The sequence below is a fragment of the Saccopteryx bilineata genome, chromosome 3 (assembly GCF_036850765.1).
Source record: "Saccopteryx bilineata isolate mSacBil1 chromosome 3, mSacBil1_pri_phased_curated, whole genome shotgun sequence".
Lineage (NCBI taxonomy): Eukaryota > Metazoa > Chordata > Mammalia > Chiroptera > Emballonuridae > Saccopteryx > Saccopteryx bilineata.
The window spans coordinates 45,142,710-45,160,427 of NC_089492.1; the positions used below are offsets into that span (position 1 = coordinate 45,142,710).

The 17,718-nt window shown below is 33.8% G+C and overlaps 1 pseudogene; it reads right to left on the reverse strand.

The window, feature by feature from the left end:
* Nucleotides 1-6,108: 6,108 nt before the first annotated feature.
* Nucleotides 6,109-6,691, reverse strand: LOC136329763 (60S ribosome subunit biogenesis protein NIP7 homolog pseudogene; annotated as a pseudogene).
* Between the last annotated feature and the right edge of the window lie 11,027 nt (nt 6,692-17,718).

Consider the following 17,718-nt stretch of genomic DNA (forward strand, 5'->3'; position numbering starts at 1 on the left):
AATTAAGTTGTAATCTACTTTGGTTCTGGGAGGTGTAAGTTGATACATCCACCTCCTCCATTGCCATCTTGCTGCTAGACACTCTAAATATTTAATGAGTACACTGAATTGTCACTGAGTCATCTATGCCTAGATTATTGAAATTATATTCTTAGTAGCTTTCAACTCTTTAAATACCTTTCAAAATCATCTCTCCATAAAGGACAGAGATGTTATAATTGGCTTTCCTCTCACTGTCTTTTTCCTAAATTTTTAAATTACCTCATAAATTTTAATCACAAAGGTTGAACATGATAATATATTTTTGTATTAATGAGATGTATCTTTTGTCCATACTCTTCTAAGATATAAACCCATGTATATTTGTGCAGCTTTCTGAAATTATCCTCAATATATATTATGACTTTTTAAAGTATAAGACATAAATTCTGAAAAGGCAATGCTAGCATTCATCACCTAGGGTAAATATGATCCTATTCTGATTATAATGATAGTTATTACTTTGATGAAGACACTGAAAATTTGCCATGTGAAAAGTAGAAACAAACATCCAAGATGAATGATTGATGAATTCTGCTTGTGTTCACAAGAACGCAACACTCCTAACTTAGCAGACTGAATGGATCCCAAACTGTTAGTCTTATTTGTGGGACTATTTACTAATAACATTGGGATTAAGATTATCAAAGCAATGTACAGTCATTACCTGTTTATAGTAAAGATTATTAACAAAAGAGTATTCCTTTGATTGGATCATAAAAGTATGACTGAACCTGTTTCTATTGGAACACATCTGCATACAGCAAATAATAAGTATTTACATACTAAATGCTTTTAAATTAAGAGTTAAAACTCAATATATACTTAATATATACTTATATACTGAGTATATATTGAGTATATGTAAGTAGATACTCAATATATATGTGTATATGTAAGTATATACTCAATATATGCTTATATATTTGTGAAAATTTCCCCAGGTCTTTGTGAATATAAACATTTAAAAATATGGTAACAAATTTTGATCACTTTTCATATGTTTAAAGTAATAATAAAATAGTACTATTTTTGACAATATAATATATTATATTGAAATTCTGGGATTTAGATCACATACAAATATATCAAACCTGTATAAGCAAATAAAATTTATTTTATCATTAATGGAAAACCCCTGATACATTATTGAATCCAAGTATGCGTTGGTCCAGAATCACCAAGGTACAGGCTATTTCTGTCTTGCTACTCTTCTCTCCCTCATATTGATTTTATACTTAGATTTAACATAGTGGCTTATTTGCAGTTTCAGTCCTAAATCAATCAAAGTTCAAATTCAAAAGAAACGCAAAAAAAAAAAAAAGTCTTCTTGTTTCCCCATTAGAAATTCTGAGTTTAGCACTGTATTCTAGATGTAGATCCTATACCTATCTTGTACTATAACTGAAGCTGAGACTACTTCAATGTTTCCCTCCTTCCAGATTTAGGTATTAAAAAAAAATCCAAACATACAGAGTAACAGTAGTAGTTTTACCTCCATCAAAAAAAAAAAATTCAGTATATGCTTGTTAGAAGAAAGGAAAAAGAATATTGGATGGCAATACTACAAAAGAACAGGAATCTTAATCGATATTGTTTAACCAGACTCTAGAGTGGCCTCTACCACATAGCATGTTCATGATCCGTATATGGTGCCACCTCAGATAGTCGTATATCAACACACAATGAGTACATAAATCAGACCGAAATTGACATTGCTTTCTTATTTTCACTCAAATAATTATCTAATACCTATATTTTAATAAACCAGTGATATAATCTTCTAATAATAATTATTAATATTGGCCATAGAGTAGAATGAACAAGGATGACCATTCCAGACAAAGCTTATGGTATAATAGTAAATGTCTTGTATTGGGAGGCTGTAAAATTCATCATAGATTACAATGGATTTTACCTAATTACACAAATAGTAAGATCCCAGGATTACAAAAGGAGCATGAATAATATAGTGTAGTTAACAGAATGCCTATAAAAATATCATTTTTATATATTAATTCCTTATTTCTCTAAAATCTTTCTTATGCTCATCATGTATTTTTTAATCATATCAGCCAAAATATGGGTCGCTTTGAATGACATATTAAGTAAGGACTTTGGCTTGTCTCTGTAAGCAAAAAAGAACTTGAAAGACTTTGAAGAGGGTTGACATATAATTAGGCTTAAATTACTTTTGAAAAACAGAAAAATAAACTATAAGGAAGAAAGAGAGAAGGAGGGAGGGAGAAGGAAAATATTTTCAAATTGGGAAAAAAGTGAACTAGAAAAGATTTTTGAATGATCAATGCCTTTACAAATTTATTTTTTTATTTCTTCCCTATTCTCTTCTTTCTTTAGAACCAAATTAGTACATGTTTCTTATAAACAAAACAAAACATCCCTGGCTGGTTGACTCAGTGGTAGAGTGCCAGCTGGCATGTGGAAGTCCTAGGTTCAGTTCTGATCAGGGCACACAAGAGCTATATAAAATGCCATATCTTAGTTTTACTCCATATATATTTAACCATTCTCTTGATGATGGGTATTTAAGTGAATTCATTTTTGTTTTGTTTTTACTTTAAAATAATGCTAGAGCCTGACCAGATGGTGACACAGTGGATAGAGCGTTGGACTGGGATGCGGAGGATCCAGGTTTGAGACTCCAAGATCGCCAGCTTGAGTACAGGATCATCTGATTTGAGCAAAGCTCACCAGCTTGGACCCAAGGTCGCTGGCTTGAGCAAGGGGTTACTCAGTCTGCTGTAGCCCCATGGTCAAGGCACATATGAGAAAGCAATCAATGAATAACTAAGGTGTCACAACAAAAACTAATGATTGATGCTTCTCATCTCTCTTCGTTCCTGTCTGTCCCTATCTATCCCTCTCTCTGACTCTCTCTCTGTCTCTGTAAAAAAAAAAAAAAAAGTATGCTGGAATAAAAATACTATACATATTTTCTCACTTAATCAGGTGAGGATTTCTGTAATGTAAAATTTGAAAAGTAAAATGATGAAATGAAGAAGGTGCAGATTAGAAATATACAGCCAAAAGCTTTTCAAAATTTTGTACCAATAGAGGCCTAACAATGATGTTTGGTAATGATCATTTCATACAATCTTTAGAATCTTTTATTTGCTTAGTCTTTAAATTTTTTGTCAACATTATTAGAGAAAATAAAATTTAATTTTTATATTGATAGCTTATTTAATCTTCACGATAGTGATGTGTAGTATGAGGTATACTATTTATCATCTTTAATGTACAGATTTAGAAACAAGATTAAAAGAAGGTTTTACTTTGATTCAGGTCAAAGTGTTATCATTTGATAGCTACTAGCATTCAAAGGCTGGAGTAGCTGCTGCTCGAAATAAATCCACAATTGATGAGGTATATCAAAAGAATAAGCAAGTTTCAATTAAAAAATATTTTTGTCACCTTTTTGCCTAGCTCTATACAGTCTACTGCCAGTGACACAACTGAAGTAAAAAAAGCATTATTCTAAATCTTATATTTGGGTGTTCTATAAAACTCTGAATATTTTGTGAGGCAAACTTAGATAATTCTCTTGTGAGCTTATGTGCAAAAGAGCCAGCTGTTGAATTTTACTCCCTCACAGGAAACCCCTTAATATTAATGAGGCAATCACTAATATTTTCATATTTTTAGCAATTTTCAAAGTAATACCCATTAGAATAACTATGTCAAGAGAACAAGTTAGATTAAAACACAGCTAAAGAACTCAGGTTTTCCTAAAGAAAATGACACATATCTTATGTAATTCCTGGGGTCCAGATTAAAAGAACAAGTGGTTTTCTTAAGCATTTCACCTGTTCATGTTCACAGATGTCATACTCAGGCCCCATAGTGTGATAGATATGCCTTAATTGCCAATTAAAAAACACGCCACCTTTAGATAAGTGCAAAAATAAGCTTTTTAAAAAGTCTATTGCAGAAATTTTATTTTGAGTCCTGTATTTCAAGAGCATATGCCTAATGAGTTAATTCCTACTTACTGGGTAGCAGATAATGCCCATTTCGTAAATGTGACCATAAGCCAAACATTGAATTACTATTTAGGCATGTCAAATACCTAACACAATACCTATCACATATTAGACAAATATATATCAGCTCATTTTTTATTTACCTTGTTTTTTCTCTTTCTACAAAATGAGCACAAAAATTAAATAGATCTTTGCAATTTACCTGTGTTTTTACCTTTTCATGCTATCTAACTTTATATGGTTAGGACAGTCTGATAGAACAATACTCTAAACTTTTAGATGCCAGTACCAGTATTAAAACAGAAAAAAAATATAAATATTTTGAGACTCAAAAACTCCCTACTTTATTTTCTTTTATCTTTTTTCCTGGTAAAAAACAACAACATGTATTTTCTTTTTGTAATTGAAAAACGTTTTGTTTTTAAAGATGTCACTTTTGGGATTTAAAATAAGCAGTATATTCATTAGAGAAATTGTTTTAAAATATTTGTGAAATATTTCTTATTTTTAAAATCATTCTAATAATTCTAAAAATCATTCAGGAGGTATGAGGAAGAATAAAGAAAGTAAATTATTTCATGGTCTCTGATTAGAGCTTTTTGTCCAGGCAGTAAAGTAAGTGAAGGTTCATAAAGAAAATGTTTTAGGAAACAAAGATGATGAAAGTAACATTCAACCTGAGATCATACAATCCAAGAGAAAATAATATGGAGAAAACAGTTTGGAAAAGTCAAAATAATATAATCAAATCATACTCTCAGTAACAGAAACACTCAGTATATGTGACATAAAAATAATTTTTTCATTTACTGAGCACCTGTCATTTGCCAGGAATTGTGCTCTGTACTTTATAGTCATGATTTCCAATTCTTAAAACCATTCTTAAGTAGATGGTTAAAGTTGTTTTTTGAATAAGAAAAAATAATAAAGCTTATTGAAGTTTAATAATTCATCTAAAGCATCATATACATATATAGCTAGTAAGTATTACAACTGGGGTTTGAATCCAAGTTTTCTTCTACTCTACACAGTACCTACCATCAGGAAAATTAGCAGAATAAACTGCTCTTAGTATTTTAGCCAAATTACATTTGTAAAATCCCAGATATGAATAACTACTTTGATATGGTAAAAATCTATCTTTCATAGAAATAATAAATAAGAAAGCCTATTGTGTTCTTATCATGAATTTCAGAACAGTGCTATTACAGGTAACAAAAATAAGTTATTCTTGTACTTAATTCCAATGATTTAGAACCTGTTACTCAAAATAAGAAGCTGTCTGGTTGAAATATAAAATAATATTATATTTTGTAAAAAATTCAAAGATCCAAAACTCTACTTTTGAACCATTTCTGCTTAATAAGAACTCAGCTTTCATTTGTCCATAATCAGTGGTGGGATTCAAATAATTTAACAACCAGTTAAATTATGATGGTTTTAAGTACAAAATGATAATCTTAAGTATAAAAAAAGGATATATTGAAAGGTAGCTCATTATTTTATGCATTTAATACTTAAATAAGAACAATAAAAGAAATATACCAAACTAGATTGTTATAAAAAAGTTTTAAAACATTAATGAGAAAATATTAAATAATACCTGACAAAAAGCAATAAAACTGTTATTTAAAATATTTCCATATTGCTTCTTGATTGGCGTCTTCACTTGCAATTTTTCTCACCTATGAACTTAATGAACATTACGATGGGTACTTAAAATATGCTGTTGCACTGATGAATGTTAAAAAAGACTAAGGAATGTAAATTTGTGATTTCCACATTGGACAGCTGCCCAGGCATCCACCTTATAGAGAACCCTGATTACAAATGCCATTTTAACAACCAGTTCACCAAACTCAACAAAAAATTAGGTATAGGTTCTGCTGAACTGGTGCAAACTGGCTGAATACCACTACTGTCCATAGTAGACAAAAATATTAAACAAAGGAGTTGCTAGAGACGTCCCAGAGTTGACAAAAGTCAATATGATGGTGGAGCATCACAGACACAGGACAAAATGCTAGGCCTTTCCACACAGTATAAATTCTTGCGATAATTTTATTTAAATAAATGTCTTCTCATGTCCCACATATCTCTTAATATCTGCTTGATGAAATATCACAATTGCTATTGGGTCTATTTTCATGTATCCTTGTATAGATTTTGCCGCCGCACCAAAATTTATAGGGTGTCTGCCAGGGAGTACACCACTCAGTACTGCCATGGAGTACTGAGAAGTATTTTCAGAGATTTGACCCCTTCTCGATTTCAACACATGGTTGCCATATATAGGAACGACTGTTCTGTTCCAGGCTTTAGCCGCACTTTGTACATGGTATAGGACGTAAAGTAATCCATAGCTGTGATATACAACCAGAATTTGTGCGTCTCTGTGAGTTTTCTAAAGCAGGTTCCCAGAGATACCAGTTTGCCACCGGAGCTCTTGACAGACAACTTTAAGATCATCTTTCTATGTAGTCTACCCTGTTGGTGGGCAACCTAAAGCAGTAGGTGTCATCAAGCCTGTTGCACAGCAGTTGAAAATTTTCCCTGATGTATTTTGGTGTCTTCTTAAATGTAACATTGGTTTCCTCTTCAAAGACTGCATTTTCCCCTGTATTTTCTAATAATAAGATGACACACATTTACTGGACTAAACAGATCTAGAGAAGTAATAGGATACAATAAAAACTTTACGTGACACCAGCATACAAAGGAAACCATTAAGAACATTATAGAGTATATTATAATTATTAATTCTTAAACAGGAAACAAAACACCACTATTTACTTCTTTCTTTTATGAGAGATATTTTTCTATATTTACAAAATTACTGTCTACTTAAAATGATTTAATTTAAACATTATATTAATCCTCAAAATACATTTATTTCTATTTTTATAGTAAATCTAAGTTTGAAAAACATTCTTGTACATATATTTTTGTTTACTTGGCTAGTTACTTTTAGATACACTTTAACAAATAAAGTTACATAATCAAATATTGGTATGTTTTAAATTTTGATACATAATTCCAAATTTCTCTTAAGAGAGGATGTACCAGTTTGACCAGGCAGTGGCCCAGTGGAGAGAGCGTTGGACTGGAATGCAGAGGACCCAGTTTCGATAGCCCAAGGTCTCCAGCAAAAGCGTGGGCTCATCTGGTTTGAGCAAGGCTCACCAGCTTGGACCCAAGATCGCTGGTTTGAGCAAGGGGTTACTCACTCTGCTGTAGCCCCACAGTCAAGGCACATAGGAGAAAGCAATCAATGAACAACTAAGGTGTTGCAATGAAAAAGTAATGATTGATGCTTCTTATCTCCCTCTGTTCCTGTCTATCTGTCCCTACCTATCTCTCTCTCTCTGACTCTCTCTCTCTCTGTCTCTGTAAAAATAAATAAATAAAATAAAATGTTGTACTAATTAAAAAAAAAAGAGAGGATGTACCAGTTTGCATGTCCACTAGAATTTATGACAATGGACATTTTCTTATATATAAATTATTGTCCATTTTTTATCTTTATCAATTTGATTAATAAAAATTCTATTACTTTTTTTGTGATAGAGACAGAGAGAAGGACAGATAGGGACAGACAGACAGAAAGGGAGAGAGACGAAAAGCATTAATTCTTCATTGTGACACCTTAGATTTTCACTGATTGCTTTCTCACATGTGCCTTGACCGGCGGGCTACCACAGATTGAGTAATCTCTTGCTCAAGCCAGCAATCTTGGGCTCAAGCTGGTGAGCCTTACTCAAACCAGATGAGCCCACACTCAAGCTGGCAACCTTGGGGTTTTGAACCTGGGTTTTAGGCATTTCAGTATAAAGCTCTATCCACTGCACCACCACCTGGTCAGGCTCTATTACTTTTTTTAATATTTCACTGATTTGATTAGTATATTAGATCTGCATATTCATTTCTTCACATTTTTCATGGTGATATACATACTTTTGTTATATGGACTCTTTTTTTTTTTTTATCTTAGGAGCACAGGGATGTTAAGAGTATTTACCAGTTTGTTGGCATTTCATTTTTGATAAATTTTATCTCACAGAAATTTTTTGTTTTAATTCCTATGTAATCATATTTAATGCTCTTAAACTTAGTTTTTTCTCTTTCTCTTTCTCTTTCTCTTCCTTCCTTCCTTCCTTCCCTTCCTCCCTCCCTTCCTCCTTCCTTCCTCCCTCCCTTCCTTCCTTCCTTCCTTCCCTCCCTCCCTCCCTCCTTCCTTCTTTCCTTCCTTCTTTCCTCTCTCCCTTCCCCCTCCCTCCTTCCCTCCTCCCTCCCTCTATCCCTCTGTTTCTTTCTTTCTTTTTCTCTCTCTTTCTCTCCTTTCTTTCTTTCTTTCTTTCTTTCTTTCTTTCTTTCTTTCTTCTTTCTTTCTTTCCTTCCTTCTTTCTTCTTTCTGGAGAGACATAGGGAGAGGAGAGAGACATAGGAATATTAAGCTTTTCCTGTATGTGCCTTGACTGAGGAATCGAACCTGCAACCTCCATGCTCCAGGACACTGAGCTCCAACCAACCCAGTTATCCCGCCAGTGATAATTTTTTTTAATTTACTGACTGATTTTTAGAAAGACAGGGTGAGGAAGTGAGAGGGAGAAGATGGGGAAGGGAAGCATTCAACTTTGTCCTTTTGGGATGACTCTCTTAAATGACTGAGCTAAACAGCCAGGGCCCAATTTAGTATCATTCTTTAAAAACTTTTTCCAATCCAGTAAAACTATATTTAATTGTTAGAATTAATGTCTAGTTTTTGTATTTAATTCATTATAGTATAAGAGGGTGATATTTAAAATTTTCATCAGTTGCTTAACCATTTACGCCAACATCAGTTAAATAATCTATCACTTCCAAATGAATTTTAGTGGTTCATTTATGATATTTATTTTTTATATATATATTTGACCTAGTAATTTATCATTTTCAAAAGCAATTCATTGACTCATTTTAGAAAAGTGCATAGAAACACATTAATTTCTCAAGTTATAAAAACATACACAGCAATGTGAACAAAGCATATAACAAGCAGGATTAATGGTGACTATTTTCCCATCATAAATTTTCTTTGAGGTTATTGTTACCTATGAATCATATTACTTTGTGAATAACATTCCAGTATAAATTGTTACTCACTGGGTAAATTATGCTGCTGTTGATTGACACTGAGAATATAGAAAAAGTAGATTAGACGGAAGAAAGATGACACTTAAAATGTGAGTTTTATTTGGGTATCCAAGTAGAGGTAGCTATTTGTATGAGTATAGAACTCAGGAGGAAGATCACATTAAAAAAACAAGGCTGTACTGTGACAACAATAAAAAGAAAGAGGGGGAGAGGATGGAGATTAACAGTAGCAAAGGACGATGGAGTGCAAAAGTACTCACAAAATAGTGCACTAAAATGAACAGGGTAGGAACCCTTTTCATTACTTAAAGGTAACCACCATTGAAAAAACCACCACAGAAGCATATGATTTAAAAAAGATAGCAACAGAGGAAAGATGTATGGATTACAATCAAATAAAAACAAAAGATAGAAAAAGGAAAGAGAAGGATCAAACAAGACACAAAACTAACAGAAAGCAATCTATAAAATGGCAATAGGGAACTCACAAGTGTCAATAATTACTCTAAATGTAAACAGATTAAACTCACCAATAAAAAGGCACAGAGTAGCAGAATGGATTAAAAAAGAAAATCCAACTGTATTCTGCCTAAAGAAAATTCATCTAAGTAACAAGGATAAAAACAAATTCAAAGTGAAAGGCTGGAAAACAATACTCTAAGGAGATAACATCCAAAAAAAGCAGGCGTAGCAATACTCATATCTGATAATGCTGATTACAAGACAGCAAAAGTACTCAGAGACAAAAATGGCCATTTCATAATGGCTAAGGGGACACTGAATCAAGAACACATAACAATTCTTAATATATATGCACCAAACCAAGGAGCACCAAAATATATTAGACAGCTACTTATTGACCTTAAAACCATTTCATAATGGTTAAGGGGACACTGAATCAAGAACACATAACAATTCTTAATATATATGCACCAAACCAAGGAGCACCAAAGTATATTAGACAGCTACTTATTGACCTTAAAACAAAAACTGACAAAAATACAATCATACTTGGAGACCTCAATACACCGCTGATGGCTCTAGACCGGTCATCCAAACAGAGAATCAACAAAGATATAGTGGCCTTAAACAAAACACTACAGCTCCTGGATATGATAGACATCTACAGCATCTATAGGACATTTCATCCCAAAGTGACTGAGTATACATTTTTCTCCAGTGTACATGGATCGTTCTCAAGAATTGACCACATGTTGGGCCACAAAAACAACATCAGCAAATTCAGAAAAATCGAAGTTGTACCAAGCATATTTTCTGATCATAAAGCCTTGAAACTAGAATTCAACTGCAAAAAAGAGGAAAAAAATCCCACAAAAATGTGAAAACTAAACAACATACTTTTAAAAAATGAATGGGTCAAAAAAGAAATTAGTGCAGAGATCAAAAGATATATACAGACAAATTAAAATGACAATACAATATATCAGAATCTCTGAGATGTAGCAAAAGCAGTAATAAGAGGGAAGTTCATATCACTTCAGGCCTATATGAACAAACAAGAGAGAACCCAAGTGAACCATTTAACTTCACACCTTAAGGAATTAGAAAAAGAAGAACAAAGACAACCCAAAACCAGCCAAAGAAAGGAGATAAAAAAAATCAGAGCAGAAATAAATGAAATAGAGAACAGAAAAACTATAGAAAAAATTAATAGAACAAGGAGCTGGTTCTTTGAAAAGATCAACAAAATTGACAAATCCTTGGCAAGATTTACCAAGGAAAAAAGAGAAAGAACTCATATAAACAAAATCCAAAATGAAAGAGGAGAACTCACCATGGACACCATAGATATACAAAGAATTATTATAGAATACTATGAAAAACTTTATGCCACTAAATTCAACAATCTAGAAGAAATGGATAAATTCCTAGAACAATACAACCTTTCTAGACTGAGTCAAGAAGAAGCAGAAAGCCTAAACAGACCTATTAGTAGAGAAGAAATAGAAAAAACCATTAAAAACCTCCCCAAAAATAAAAGTCCAGGCCCAGATGACTATACCAGCAAATTTTATCAAACATTCAAAGAAGACTTGGTTCCTAGTCTACTGAAAGTCTTCCAAAAAACTGAAGAAGAAGCAATACTTCCAAACACATTGTATGAGGCCAACATAACCCTCATACCAAAACCAGGCAAGGATGGCACAAAAAAAGAAAACTACAGACCAATATTTCTAATGAATACAGATGCTAAAATACTAAACAAAATACTAGCAAATCGAATACAACAACATATTAAAAAAATAATACATCATGATCAAGTGGGATTCATCCCAGAATCTCAAGGATGGTTTAACATATGTAAAACGGTTAACGTAATACACCATATCAACAAAACAAAGAACAAAAACCACATGATCTTATCAATAGACGCAAAAAAGGCTTTCGATAAAATACAACACAATTTTATGTTTAAGACTCTCAACAAAATGGGTATAGAAGGAAAATATCTCAACATGATAAAGGCCATATATGATAAACCATCAGCTAACATCATATTAAATGGCACAAAACTGAAGGCTTTCCCCCTTAAATCAGGAACAAGACAGGGTTGTCCACTCTCTCCACTCTTATATAATGTGGTACTAGAGGTTCTAGCCAGAGCAATCAGACAAGACAAAGAAACAAAAGGCATCCATATTGGAAAAGAAGAAGTAAAGGTATCACTTTTTGCAGATGATATGATTCTATACATCGAAAACCCCAAAGAATCTACAAAAAGACTACCAGAAACAATAAGCCAATACAGTAAGGTCGCAGGATACAAAATTAACATACAAAAGTCAATAGCCTTTCTATATGCCAACAATGAAACATTTGAAAATGAACTCAAAAGAATAATCCCTTTCATGATTGCAACAAAAAAATACAAAATACCTAGGAATAAACATAACAAAGAATGTAAAGGACTTATATAATGAAAACTATAAACCATTGTTAAGGGAAATCGAAAAAGATATAATGAGATGGAAGAATATTCTTTGTTCTTGGTTAGGAAGAATAAATATAATCAAGATGGCTATATTATCCAAAACAATATGCAAATTTAATGCAATTCCAATCAAAATTCCAATGACATTTTTTAAAGAAATGGAGCAAAAAATCATCAGATTTATATGGAATTATAAAAAACCTCGAATAGCCAAAGCAATCCTAAAGGAAAAGAATGAAGCTGGGGGCATTACAATACCTGACTTCAAACTATATTATAGGGCCACGACAATCAAAACAGCATGGTATTGGCAGAAAAATAGACACTCAGACCAATGGAACAGAATAGAAAACCCAGAAATAAAACCACATATATATAGTCAAATAATTTTTGATAAAGGGGCTAACAACACACAATGGAGAAAAGAAAGCCTCTTCAATAAATGGTGCTGGGAAAACTGGAAAGCCACATACAGAAGAATGAAACTGGACTACAGTTTGTCCCCCTGTACTAAAATTAACTCAAAATGGATCAAAGATCTAAACATAAGACCTGAAACAATTAAGTACATAGAAGAAGACATAGGTACTAAACTCATGGACCTGGGTTTTAAAGAGCATTTTATGAATTTGACTCCAAAAGCAAGAGAAGTGAAGGCAAAAATTAATGAATGGGACTACATCAGACCAAGAAGTTTTTGCTCAGCAAGAGAAACTGATAACAAAATAAACAGAAAGCCAACTAAATGGGAAATGATATTTTCAAACAACAGCTCAGAGAAGGGCCTAATATCCAAAATATACAAAGAACTCATAAAACTCAACAACAAACAAACAAACAATCCAATAAAAAAAATGAGAAGAGGACATGAACAGATACTTCTCCCAGGAAGAAATACAAATGGCCAACAGATATATGAAAAGATGCTCATCTTCTTTAGTTATTAGAGAAATGCAAATCAAAACTGCAATGAGATACCACCTCACACCTGTTAGATTAGTTATTATTAACAAGACAGGTAATAGCAAATGTTGGAGAGGCTGTGGAGAAAAAGGAACCCTCATACACTGTTGGTGGGAATGTCAAGTAGTACAACCATTATGGAAGAAAGTATGGTGGTGCCTCAAAAAACTGAAAATAGAACTACCTTATGACCCAGCAATCCCTCTACTGGGTATATACCCTCAAAACTCAGAAACATTGATATGTAAAGACACATGCAGCCCCATGTTTATTGCAGCATTGTTCACAGTGGCCAGGACATGGAAACAACCAAAAAGCCCGTCAATAGATGACTGGATAAAGAAGATGTGGCACATATACACTATGGAATACTACTCAGCCATAAGAAATGATGGCATCGGATCATTTACAGCAAAATGGTGGGATCTTGATAACATTATACGAAGTGAAATAAGTAAATCAGAAAAAAACAGGAACTGCATTATTCCATACGTAGGTGGGACATAAAAGTGAGACTAAGAGACATTGATAAGAGTGTGGTGGTTACGGGGGGAGTGGGGAGAGTGAGATGGAAAGGGGGAGGGGGAGGGGCACAAAGAAAACTAGATATGAGGTGACAGAGGACAATCTGACTTTGGGTGATGGTATGCAATATAATTGAACGACAAGATAACCTGGACATATTATCTTTGAATATATGTATCCTGATTTATTGATGTCGCCCCATTAAAAAAATAAAATTATTTTTAAAAAAAGAAAAACAAGGCTGTAAATGTGACTTGGTTGTCTGCTGGAGGTGGAAGAAAATAAGCATGGATGAGACCACTCAAAGAAACTGTGTACTGTGCAGCTTGATTTTGATTACTCATCCAGATATACGGGGGATTTGTTTGTAATATGTGAATATTCAGATGTTCTAAATCAGAATTTCTAGATAGAACCCTGACATCTACATTTTTATAAAACTTCAAAAGTGCGCATGATTATAGGCATGACAAATAGAGTGTAGAGAAAATACAATGGTTAACATAAAATTTGAGGGTTGAGGTGAAGCAGTACAACGTTGTCAAGAAAAGCAAATATATATATAAAGACCTTAGGTGTAAAACTATCTGTCATGGTTTAAAACTGAATAAAAGCAGGGGTTTGGGCATGTATAATACCAAATTATAAAGGCTGCCATTTATGTAACAATTACATTAAGTCAAATACTGCTTATCTATATTTATTTAAATAGATATGTGGTAGCTATACAAATAAGAAAAATTAGATATACAAATTTACCTTAATTCTTTGAATAATCCTGGGTCCTTGAAACATCTGTCATATGAGGAATCCACTACACAATGCAGGGAACCTGCAAATAGGAACACTTGCAATTTCAGGAAAGGTCCATACTTCTCCACAGCACTCAAACTCTTGCTGCACCACAAAAAATTATTCTGTCTCTCCCATTAATGAGACGGGTAGAATACCAAATAGTTTAGATTCCCAGTAGCCCTATACTAAGACTTTGACACTTCAGACTTCTGAAAAACAATACTTAAATTCCATATTAAATTCCTCGTTATAAAGCCCACCTTTGCTTCCATGCCTCTGGGAAAGTCTTGCAAATTGTGGAGAACAACCTTTGATCCATACAACTTGCTTCTTGAATGTTTTTTCCCCTCTTCTAAAGGAAGTTAGCCATGAGTGCTACTGGAAATGTTTCGATAGTGGTAAAGCAAGAACTCTTTGCCAAAATCTAATTTTCAGTTAGAATAAAAAAAGGGGGGGTCTTTTTTCCTGCATATAGAAAGCTCAGTTCATAATAGACAAGCAATGTAAGCTAGAGACCCCAAAGTCTATGAGGACAATATAATTCAAAGAGAAGATCAAGTTTCAGAGATTTTTGTAGTTGAGCATTAAGATTTATGTAAATCCTACATAAGAAGGGTCAGAGCTGTAAAATGTGTAGGGCATAAAAGCAACAACTTTGCTCCGTGCAACCTTATCCAGAAGAAAAGGAGGCCTACAGGGGTCAACGGTTAGACAATTAGCATGAAAAGGAAAAAGCTTGACTGATTTCCAAACAAAGAATTCATATTTGTTTGGTGTTAGACCAACTATACCTTGAATTGAAATGTTGCTTGGACACATAAGGCAATCTCCAAACCTCATCTTTACTACTAAGATTTTCTAGCCTTGCTCTTCTCTAATCCACTTCTCATTCAGAAAAGTATAGAACATTGTTAACTCCTCTGTGTAGCATTTTTCAATGGTTTTTCATTGTAAGTAGAGTGTAGTGGGTTGAATGGTGGTCTCCCAAAAGATACATCCACAGGGAACCTATGAATGTGAACTTACATGGAATAAGGGCCTTTGCAGATGTGACTAGGTTAAGGATCACAAGGAATGTAGGGATTATCCTACATTGCCTGAATGGGCCTAAATCTGCTACTAAGTATCCTATAAAAGAGAAAAAAACAACAACAGAGAAATAAAAGAAACGACTCAGCTATGTGAAATGAGGCAGAGACAAGTGATATGTGTACAAATCAAATGTCACCAAGGAGGACCAACAGTAGAAACCAAAAGTAGGCATTGAGGCAGATTTTTCTTTTTTCTTTCTTTTTCTTTTTTTTATTAAGTGGAGGCAGGGAGGCAGAGAGACAGACTCCCATATGTGCCCCAACCAGGATCCACCAGGCAAGCCCCCTACTAGGCAATGCTCGGCACATCAGGGGCTGCTGCTCTGTTCCTCAGCAACCAAGCTATTTTAACACTTGAGGTGAGGCCATGGAGCCATCCTCATTGCCCAGGGTCACTTTCTCAACCATTCAAGAGAGGAGGGAGGAAAGAGAGAGGGAAAAAGAGAAAGGGGGGAGAGGAAGAGGTGGAAAAGCAGATGATCGCTTTTCCTGTGTACCCTGACCAGGAATCGAACCCAGGACATCCTCACGCTGGACCAACTTTCTACTGATCAGCCAACCAGCCATGGCCTAGAGACAGATTTTTCATCAGAGGCTTTGGAAGAAACCAGTCCTGTCAAAACCTGGATTTCTGACTTCTGCCTCTAGGCTTGTGAAAAAAATAAATTTCTGTTATTTTAAGCTATCCAGTTTCTGGCAATTTGTTGACAACCTTAGGGAATTAAAAAATGAATTACCAAATCTCCCTAAAATGATTAGGTGACCCTATATAACTGTACCCTGAACACCATTCAGATTAAATCTTGTATTACTCCTCACCTCATCATTAGTTTTCTCTCATATTCACTCGGCTGTTTCTTTACCATACAAGTATTTCTTTCCTCTGGGCCTTTACCTATTGCTATGGTCTAATTTAAAATATCTTCCTTATACCACACGTATTTTCTTTTTGTCATATGTTCCTCTGCATAAATACAATTTTTCAAGGAACCCTCCAGAATTGCTCTAATCAAAATACTTCTCACCTCCCTACCCCTCACTACATATAACAACTTTTTTCTCTTCATAAAACTCATAAAAAATGATAAACATCTTGTTCATGTGTGCTCAATGAAGGCACAGTTTTTATACAGTTATTTATCTAGGAGTTATTAATTGACCACCTGTTATGTACCAGACAGTATTCTAGGCATTTAGGAAATGCAATGAGTAAAACAAAAATAAGTTCTGTTCTTATGTACTAACATTCTAACTTATTTTACTTATTTTCAAAGACCATTTCTTTATATATGAAACACTCTGCTATTTATAGGTTATTTATTCAATATTAATTAAATGTTAAGGAAATGATAAGTGAAAACACTAAAGTTTAATCACTATTCCCCCCACCTTTTTTTTCCAGGAAAAAATTTAGCTCTACTTGTCTTCTTGTTAGGGCTCTTTACAGCATTCAATATAAACAAGTTAAAGAACAATTAACTTGTTTAATAAGAATTTAATAAGTCCAAATATTTAGAGAGACCTTCAAACTTGCCATTTACAAGATCTTCTTCATATAAAGACATTGGAATTTCTTCAAAATTCTTGTCTCATCCTCAGGTTTTTTGCCATTTGGCTAGTATGATTGAAAGTAAGCTTTTCCCTTAAGCATGTTCTGGAAAACCTAATAAAATATTGAGCCACACTGGACTTACAAGGCTATGCCAAACGTGGCAGACCCCAGGAAAGTTGGCTCAGTTAAGTATTGCCATGTCTAAAGGTCAGCCTGTGGGACTATTTAATTGTAGCCATTAAAATGTTTGAACAGCTGCTTCATAGAAACAATTTGGAGCCCAGGAGAAACCAAAGGCAGCATCAACACACCAGGTCATCTGAAAAAAAAAAAAAATCTGGGCTTTACACACAGCCTGATAACAGTCTGGGATTTCCTAAAATACTTAACCTGGCATAGAGGTCATGGCCTAACACAGAGTAGGCCTCCCCTTCTCCCAAAGTAACATGGTAAAGTAGTTCTTTGCCACCTCATATGCCTATCTTTTATGTTCTCCTCATTTTTATCTTTTACCCAGGGTTCCAAAAACATTATTGCTAAATTCCTTGATTAATAAATTAATATCTATTAATTTATCAACTGTTATTTGCAAAACAATGGCAAGAGTGCTGACACATTTCTACCCTCTCCAACTTAACCCACCCCATTCCCATTCAGGCCTAC